Here is an 8,617-nt window from a genome sequence, read left to right as displayed (position 1 = left end):
ATATATATATATATATATATATATATATATATATATATATATATGTGTGTGTGTGTATGTGTATACATATATATATGTGTGTGTGTATATGTATATGCTGCAGATGGAGCCCAGTGCTTCACATGTAAAAGTCAATCACTCTACCACTAAGCTACAATCCCAGTGCTCAAATAGGTTAACTTTAAAAGCTGAAATTGCAACTCTAAATCTTAATAAGAATTAGTCCTTCCTTCATCTTCATAACTATACTGATAAATAAAAATACAACTAATTGGTTTTAAATATGTAATACCACCAACTTATAAACCAATTATTTTATTATTTTGAGAAAAGAATTTGCTCCACTCTGGATAATACAGCTCAGTCACCCAAAACATGAACATATTAACTCCAAATGCATGGAGAAAACATACCCCAAAAGCACTCTACGCCCATTCAATTCTCTATGATTTTGCTCCCCAGAAACCTGGCCCTGACCCAGAGAAAAATTTAATGAAGCAACCCAAAATTGTTAGTCAAATGAGGCAAGAGACTAAATTCATGCTCCCCATAGGAAAGTAAAGTTTTGAAAAGGTTACAGGTGAATTATTTCTCTCTCTATCACTCTAAGTTTCTGAAAACATATTTTATCGTTTTCAATAGCAACAACCTTGGCCAGAACCTTAAAATTTTCTTCAGGGATTTGGATGACCATATGCAAACATTTCAAGCCAGACCAACAATCATACATTCCTTCTCAAAGACCCAAAATAATATCCCAGGAGACAGAACTAAATGCCTAGTTAAAAGCATATTCTTACTTTTAAAGAAAGGACACAGTAATGAAGCTATTTCTTCCTATTATAATACTTCCTGCTCAAAAGGACACCTTCAAGGTTATTAGGCTTACAAATGGACTTGCCTTACATAATGGTCTCTACGGTCTTAGTGTCCTGGTTTCAGGCAATGTGTTTTATTTTAAAACTTTTGTAATGAAATAGAGATTGCAACATATCCCACTAAAAAATCTCAATCAGGTTAACAGGTATTTCTAAGCATTCGTTAAACACTCAGGGATCTACTCAGAGCTGTTATCCACAATGAGAAGAGGCTGTTCTCCTGCAAGTTCCTTTCAACCCTCCAGGCTGCCCAATCTGGTGGAATCTTCAAGCACCATGATCTACCACACCTCTAATAAAATGTAAACGTGTATCAAATGAAGTAGATGATTTGTGTGTCTGATTTGTATCATTTTTATTTTAAAACATTGTTTATTCTTTTTGTTTTTCTACTCATTTTCCATTTCTGAAATATACTTTCTATCTCAGTTCCCTAATTTTATCATTATCTAATTTAATTTTCATTAATGTAAGTAGTAATTATATAAAATAATCTTTTTTTCTCTTTCTCCCTATCTGTCTGTATTTCTCCTTTGTAGTATTTCAAATTGTGAGTCCCGTGGGAGCAGGGTATAATGTACTTTTTCCACTATTTTATCTCAGCATTAGTAAATGCTGAATATTTATAATCTACCTGAGAAAATTTGGGTTCTTGTATATATCTCTCCTAGATTTAGCCTCCCAGTATTATTTTCTCTCTCTCTTTTCTTTGAATATACACATGATTTTTTTATTGTTTTAAAGAGAGAGAGAGAATTTTTTAATATTTATTTTTTAGTTATCGGCGGACACAACATCTTTGTTTGTATGTGGTGCTGAGGATCAAACCCTGGCCACATGCATGCCAGGCGAGCGCACTACCGCTTGAGCCACATCCCCAGCCCCAAATATACACATAATTTTAACAACAAAAATATATTTATTTTCTGATAAAACTGAAAAATTTTTATTCCAATGCATAAAATCAATTTATATGCATATATTCCATTTATATTTGGTTTCATTGCCATTCTCATAATAAATATACAGTTGTGGAAGCAAGTGAAATTAAGAAGTAGGGCATGGTGGAGAATGCCTGAGTCCCAACACTTGAGAGGCTGGGACAGGATAATTCCTTGATTCAGGAAATGAAGAGCAGAGGGGGAACATGGACTGCATCTTTTTAAAAAGAAAGAAAGAGAAGAGAAAAGAAGAATAAGTAATAATAGCAAATTCCACAATAATAAAATTGCCTTTATAAAAGATTTTTTTTCTCAGAGAAAAATGAACAACAGAAGTAGTTGTAAGCACTTATGCAGAGATCCTAAATTTTGAGTTTTGATTGCTTCATCTGTTTTGATCACAATTGATTTTTAAGAGATTCAGCAAATTGTATCTCAATTTTCTAGATCTTTTGCCAATCCTGATTCACTGTTTTATGAACCACTAATGTATTAACAGACATTTACTTAAAACCTATCCTGCCATCCATTGTGGTGTTTGGAATTCCTAAGTCAGCCCCTGCCCTGGTACTTTAAAAAAACAAAACAAAACAAACAAACAAACAAAAAAACTGTTTAGAATTACCATAAAGGGAAACAAATGACTCTGCTTCTCATAAGGGAAGGATCATTCATTATTATGTTAATTTATTTGTAAATATTTATAGTGCCAACACTTTGAATTAGAAACTATAGTATCTGGGAATACTTGTTTTGAACAAGATATGGAGAAAATACAGTCTAGAAATCAGCTGAGCATTTATAGTATAGTGAATACTAACAAGCAGAATGCAAGAGGGCACTTGAGGAGAACTCTTTACTCATACTGGAAAATCAGGAGGGCTTCTATAAAGGGTAATTTCTAATCTTCCTCAGAGCTGGAAGATGATTTAGAATCCTAAAATAATGGCTAGATGGAGATAGGTTATGGCAGGAAAAGAAAGCATTATAGACAGAGAAAACAGCATTTTCAAATATGTGGAAAAGAGAAAATTTTAACGTATTGTTTGAATTCCAAAGAGTTCACCATCTATGGAGCAGATCATACACAATGACAAAAACTGCAGAGGCCAAACCATAAAGCACTTGGAAAGCCATGTTACAATGACTATTAAAGGGTGAGGCCAAGTTTACTAAGAAAAGAAAACAAATATTCCTTGAAAGGGAGAATGCATGGTGCAGACATACAGGAAAGATGAAAGTCTTCTTAATCAAAGATCCATCAGGCCTGTGGACTGGAGTTTATCAGCTCACAATTAAGTATGGAAGGCGCAAAGGATATAAGCCTTAACTTTTCTACCTATCACTTCAGGTCCAGGAGAACACTCTTTTTTTTCTTTTAACAAATTCATCATTTATTATCTTGAATACATTGAAAGTATACTATCTTTCTTTCCATATATAATGTCATTTACATGAATGTCTTATAATTTATCTTAAAATGTTCCCTCCTCAGAGATGGGGATTGCCTAGCACTGGACCATGACATCCAAAATATATGTATTGATTTGGTGATATATAAAAATCCCACATTGGAAATGGCATGCTTGAATTTCTTTGAAAATTTTTCTTGGTGGTTTCTTAAAGACAAGAGACAAAATCCTCAAAAAAAAGGGGGGGGGGGAAGTCCTAAGTGTAAACAGCCTATATCCTTACCAGAAACACCTACAAGAAGACAAATAACAAAATAAAACAAACAGTAACAAAAACTGTGGCATTCTATTTCACTATTGAATAATATAAGTAATTACAAATAAAATGTCTCATAATGTATGACATATCTAAATCCATTGCACTATTAAACACTCACAGGTGGGCTCAATCAAAACAAAGAGGAAGCTAAATTTTATTTTTCAATTACACAACGAATAGTGTTAATGTTTCATGAGATGTGTTTATGCACTTTATTTCATATTCAAAGTAAATGCATTCCCAGTTTACACCTATATTGGGTGAAATCTGTGTGCCTAAAATATATAGAGCATGGCTTTCTAAAATCATTTTTATTACCTCTGATCAAGGTTAATTTATCATATTTGATGCTACCAGTTTCAGCTGTGGCCAAATTAATCTGAATTATCAGTCTTCATTCCTGGTCAGCGATCACACATAGACTTTGTCCTTTTCTGATATAAATTAAAGCTATTTTCCCTTTCTCTGTTCAAACTTCCTAATGTTATTCTAAACCAATTTACATGAAACATTTTTCATCTGTTAGAGATACCTCAGCCAACAGATGGTGCTGTGTATAACATTTTTATGATAGTGTATAGTATTTAAAAATATATATTATAGCTGAGCTACACATTTAATTACATAGTTAGAAGGTATATACAAAATAAATTTCCAGAAAATATGTTTCATAAAGCTTTTAAGATGTGAGAAAAAAATTGCAAAGTCACTGAAGAATGTTAGAGTTGAGTCAGGGGTCATAAGCTATTCAATTATGTATGTAAACTTGTCAGGACTTGGGAAGGTTCATGTTCATAAAAATGAAGCTTAACATTTGATTTGATTTGGGGAGTCTGGAAGTCATCAACAGGCCTCCTCTGATGCCAACTCTCTGTTAAGAAAATACCTTTCTCTGAAATGTTCTTTCTGTCTTTATGAATTATCTGTCCAATCCCTTTCTTGGTTATTCAGTGTGAACATTTCAGAGCCATCTTTTGACACATAGTGTGGAATCAATGATGGTCTTTAAACAGCTGCATGCATAAATCCAGCATTCTGATTTCTTACTCTTGACTTCAATTCTTGAATCTCAACCCTGTTTTCAAGCCTTTGGCTCACCATTTCCCTGTCCCTGACAATGTATGTGTGTGTGCACATATCATCCAATCATATTGATCTTGCAAGATACTGGGACTAAATCATTTTGCTGAGATACCTTACAGAGTAATCTGGACTTACAACAACTGGTCAACACCAGCATTATATGAAGCATTTCTGATCACAAAGACCATTAATGCTCTTGTCCAACTCTGAAATCGTGTAACACTTAATATTATAGTATTTGCTTTAACTTGATCTTACATCTCTTTTGCTCATATTATTTCTTAACAGAAGTAATACAATTTATTATGTTTCTGGATTATTAAGTAAACTGGAAGTTTGGTAGAATTTACAGTGACTAACATGAACATATGAAATTGATGAAATCAAATAAACATTTTCAATTGGTTTACCCTCATTTATTATCAAACTGATATATTTCACCTATCAAAGAATTTCTAATTTTCTCATCCTGAGGCAAAAATATATAAAATATTAACTTCATTTTTGTTTACTTTCTTAGAATACATGAAAAATTATTGTGGTTGCTTTTATTACCTTTTATTTTACTCTCTAAAATGTGTCAAGTGGATTAATACCGAATATGAGCAACTGAATATTTGGATTGAGAGCATGAGCAAAGAGAACAGAAAATTCTGAAACTTAGTTTTCCATAAAGAAAGCATCAATGATAGCCTTGATAAACACAAAACATTTGCTAAGCATTGCATATGGTATTGTATGTACTGAGAAAAATATGTGTCTAAGATAATCTCAGGTTGCCGTATCCAGAACATTTGAAAATGACTGAATTCTCACACTTTGAACTCTTCAATAGTTGTGCTAGCTTAATACTGACATTATAAGTATTTAAATGTGGTTCATTTATATAAATTCTATATTTTGTTGATATTACTTGTTGGGTCATTTTTGTTATATTTTCTTTTAAATCTTTTAATATGGTTGGTTTTGGCTCTTTGAAGAGCTTAATAATAGTTGAATTGCAGTCTTTGTTAAATCCAATATTTATGGAAAACTAATGTGAGTTTCTATTGACTTTTTTTCAATTGTGTTTCTGCACATTTTATTATTTTTTGCCTCTCTCATAAGACTTTTGTTGAATAATAGACATTTTGGAAGGTATATTTTAGTAATTCTAGATTCTGATTTTTTTAACAAGTAAGAATTATCATGTTTTGATTTGTTTTTTTTAGTATCTTTTCTGATTAAATCTGTGAAATCTTTCGCTGCAATGTGAACTTGCAGGTTTGTTTTTTAATATATAGTTTTTAACTTCAATCTTGTTTCCCAAGAGGTTTCTTATGTGTCAGTACATCTTGATGTTCATCAAAGATTAGTCAGAAAATGTGCTCAACTATACCAGTCACTAATTCTTCCACTGTGCTGGTAAATCTTTGTGTGTCTTTGGGAAGAAATTCAAATTTTAGGTCATTTTCAAATCTGCCCTCGCTCTTATTGTCTGTCATATCTTCTCATTTTTACATGTAACTTACCAGTACCCTTGGACAGGTATGCATGGGTGTCCTGCCTTCTTCAGGCTCTGAAGTGTATGAGCCTAACCTTGCGTTAGCCTGGGGTGTGGGGAGAGTATGTCAAGTACTCTACAGCTTCTTTATATCCTAGAACTGTCCAGAAATCCCCCAGCTGTGAATTTCAGTATTGAAAAGACATGATTTCAATCTCAGGCTAGCAGAACTTGTGGTGCTCCCTATTCTCTTGTCTGTAATCACCACTTCAACTGAGAATTCCACACTTCATCTGAGCCCTTTCTGGCAGTCACAGTCAGACATGATTTTTATGGACTGCCTCTTTTGGTTGCCCTACTTTGCCAAAAGGAATGGTATGCAAATAGGAGCATTGCCAATCAAGAATGCCACATACTTTCACTGTTCTTACTCAAAATTTAGTAGTTTTCATGAATATACTTTGGTTTGTTGAATACATCTTATCTATTCTGCAAGAATTTACATTTTTTACAGTCTTCTCCAGCTTAATATTCACTTTCTGTGGCAAGAATTTTTTGCCACACTCCTCATTCCATGACAAAAGTGAATTTTTAAAAAATTATTTTATTTTCTAAGAGCCATTCCTATCAAATTCATCAAGAGACAGTCTGTCATCTAATGGATTTAGTACTTTTTCTTCCATTTGACATACAATTTTACATAGATGGTTTCTTTGCTATTGGGATAAAAATATTAACTTTTTCATTTTACTTATTTGTTTAAAACTTCGGGGTCATTACTGTTGTTAACTATTTGGTTTAGTCTCAAGAAATATTCACTCATGTACACCATTAAAATTTATCTTACCATTCTCTGAGTTCATTTATATGACAATAAAAATTTCTTTTCATGCTGGGCATGGTGGCACACACTGTAATCTCAGCAGCTTGGAAGGCTGAGGCAGGAGGATGGTGACTTCAAGTTCAGCCTCAGCAAAAGTGAGGCACTAAGCAACTCAATGAGACCCTGTCTGTAAATAAAATACAAAATAGGGCTGGACATGTGGCTCAGTGGTCTAGTGCCCCTGAGTTCAATCCCCAATACCCACCCCACCCCCAAAATAAATCTTCCTCATTAGGAATAAAATAAAACAAATTTTTACATTTCTTTTCTCAAAAAGAACATAAAATGCATTAGGAAGCAACTAGTAGCCCAGAGTACTTTAAAAAACATTATTAATGTATTAGTTGTCCCTTTGAGGCTTAAATTTATAGTGTTTAGTTTACTTTTCAAGGGGAAAGAGTGAAGGATATTCTGAAGTTTTTTGTGGTTGTTGTTTGTTTGTTTGTTTGTTTATCGAGGGTAACTTATTCTATTATTTACATCATTTTTTTAGCACAGAAAATTTTATGGCACTTTTGATATGACAACTACCACTGCTGAGAACATTGTAATAATTAGGTTGGCATCTAACACAATTTACTTTCTTGATGTTGTAAATCCCAAAAGTAACTTCCATGATTTTCTTTAGTCATTCAGAGCATTAGTTAATTTTAAATTTTAAATTTTAGGATTGTCCATAATAAGATATTATAGCAAATGGCATAGATGAATTCTGACTTACTTTAATTAAAATAGTCAATATATTACGTATTGAAAATTAGTCTATGTGCAATTTGGCTAAAGAAGAGAGAAAAATATGCAAAATATTATATCAAAAATATAAAATCCTATTTTAGATTTTGAAATAGTTTTTGGAAAATCCATAAAACTAATTCTAATAAAATTGTGTTTGCAGTAAGTTATCTGCAACATGTTCAAATTTTGCTTGTTTAAATAATCAATCTGTCACTCTCTTCCTCTCTCTCCATGTGTGCGTGCCTGAGTGTGTGTGTGTGTGTGTGTGTGTGTGTGTACATAAATCATACATATAAACTACAAGGTTGACATTTGGCTTTATTTCAACTGACATCAGATTATGATTTGAGAGATGACGGAGATTTTATAACATAGTGAATAGTTTTGTCTGTAATGTCATTGGTAATCTTTTTTGTTTGACATGAATCATCTTTTACATGTTAAATTTTGGGTTTTTTATGATTTTATAAACATTTGCTTTATAATAGAATGTTTACAGAAAATAAAATTTCTGCTGACCTTCCAGCATATTGCAGGCATCTCTTTCACTAATATTCAAGTCAGATTTACACAGCAAATTTCACAAACTCAAAGAAAATTTGTATGTCAATTTTTGACATAACATTGTAACATCATACTCTATTTAACAATAAATGACTCCAGTTTACTGACAAAGGAAAAGTGGATTTAATATTTTATAAATGTAATGATTTCTAATAAAGTTTGTTCTTGCTTTTTCTGCACTAAAATTGACTCTCAGACTTCTTTGGACGATTGAAAGTATTAAATACACCATCAGAGAACAAAAAGCTGAAATTATTAAAGATATTCAAAATCATATGCCAAGACAACAAGGGCAATTCAATGCAAATTTAGAAACCTT

This window comes from Marmota marmota, unplaced genomic scaffold (assembly GCF_001458135.2).
Source record: "Marmota marmota marmota unplaced genomic scaffold, marMar, whole genome shotgun sequence".
Classification (NCBI taxonomy): Eukaryota; Metazoa; Chordata; class Mammalia; order Rodentia; family Sciuridae; genus Marmota; species Marmota marmota.
The sequence above is the reverse complement of the archived record's forward strand: the minus strand, read 5'-3'. Positions refer to the sequence as shown.